At 41.4% G+C, this 1,653-nt stretch overlaps 1 pseudogene; it reads right to left on the reverse strand.

Moving 5' to 3' along the window:
- Positions 1–672: 672 nt before the first annotated feature.
- Positions 673–1,379, reverse strand: LOC124991379 (methionine synthase reductase-like; annotated as a pseudogene).
- Between the last annotated feature and the right edge of the window lie 274 nt (positions 1,380–1,653).

Below are 1,653 nucleotides of genomic sequence, written 5' to 3' on the forward strand. Positions count from 1 at the left end.
ATAAATAAATGTGACTCCATTCTTTATCACGTTCTGTCCAAGCAATCTGACAAACTTTTCTTGTATTTATTTTTTTTTAGAATTTCAAAATATACCTTACATTTCTTACAGCATAAATAACAACAACATTATAGGGGATTACTTTAAAAATTTTTTTTAGAAATAAAGATTTGGTAATAGGCATGCAACAGACATAACTCTATATGTGTGATTTAAATACATGCATATGAATATTCTTTATGACTACTTCATATAAAAGCAATAAATTACTTTTCCATTGTTTAAAAAATATTGGCAAGATAAGTTCACAGGAATTATGCAGTGAATTCTACTGCCCAGATGCAGCACCTGGAAGTCTGGGCACACAGATGTGGAGCCCTGTGAAGGGGGAAGTTCTCCAGATGCACAGAGGCACCTGTGAACAAGTAAGGGCCACCTGTCAGCTGTGGACACTTTGGTGAGGGGCACAGACACAGGAGGGGAGTGGATGGGAGATGCATAAGACCACATCAGCTTCTCTCATTATTATGCCAAGTGATCACTCTGTATCCCACCTCCTCCAAGAAATAGTCTCAAAAACTTATTTAAAAATTTAAAATCTTGGCTTCAGTAAAATTGCTGTTTAGTACTTTCAGCCAAAAATGCTTCATTGTCTTCCTTTAATCTACACTTTTATGACCAAATGTCCTGAAGATACCATTTTTCTTCTTTTAAAACTGCCAGAGTTTTCATTACTTCTAGTTTGTCAGCTCCAACCTCTTTGCTTATTACTTCCACAAGGACATCATTTATATCCTTGGCTATATTCTTAGCATCTCTGCACATGTACCTGCTCTTCTCGGGAAGCAGGATCCTGGCCTCCTGGCTGGCTGTGAAGCTGGAGATTGTTCTGCATATGCTTGACTAGGGCTTCCTCCTCCTACAGGGCAGCATCTCTAGAGAAGCAGACCTTCAGGGGAGACAAAACCCCATACTTCAGGAAATGTCTGAGTTCTTCTCTGAACAAATAGTCCCTGTCCTTATGTCTGCAGCCAAAACCCAACCTCATTGCTCCAAAATTTGCCTCTGGGTGTTGTTCTTGTAGTTTCCTTCTATGCTTCAGGAAACCAGTAAAGGGGGCTGGGGCCCACCATGATGATGGGGGTGGAGGGGTCTGCTGGCAGGTGAAGTAGTTGGTCGCTAAGGTGGAGATGGCTATCTTGCAAATGAATAGGGCTGGAGTTTAGGAAGATATTTGAGCAGGAGACTGAGTGGCAGCTGGCAGGATGGGAAGGCCAGTAGCAGGTCCAACAAGCAGACCCTGGTGTCCTGCATGAAGCAGTTGTAATCCACCGCTCTCTGCTGACTGTACAACTCCTGCAGTCTCCACTTTCCAGCATTGTCTATGGTGCAGTCAACAAGAGCCCACAAAAATGCCTTTCTTCTTGGTGTCTGCCTTGATTTTCAGGAGGACACAGTGCTCTCATTTATCAGTGAGCTTCAGACTGTGGAGTAGGTTTTGAACCTCACAGTTCTTGTATTTTAGGAATTTAGATATTATAACCAAAATGAGCAAAAGTTTGTGGTTTGCATAAGTTGATAACGCATGATTTCTCTGGCTTAGAATAATGACTGGTAGCTAAGAGGCTATATCCCTAAAAAATGTTTATACTT

This window comes from Sciurus carolinensis, chromosome 8, assembly GCF_902686445.1.
Source record: "Sciurus carolinensis chromosome 8, mSciCar1.2, whole genome shotgun sequence".
NCBI classification, from domain to species: Eukaryota; Metazoa; Chordata; class Mammalia; order Rodentia; family Sciuridae; genus Sciurus; species Sciurus carolinensis.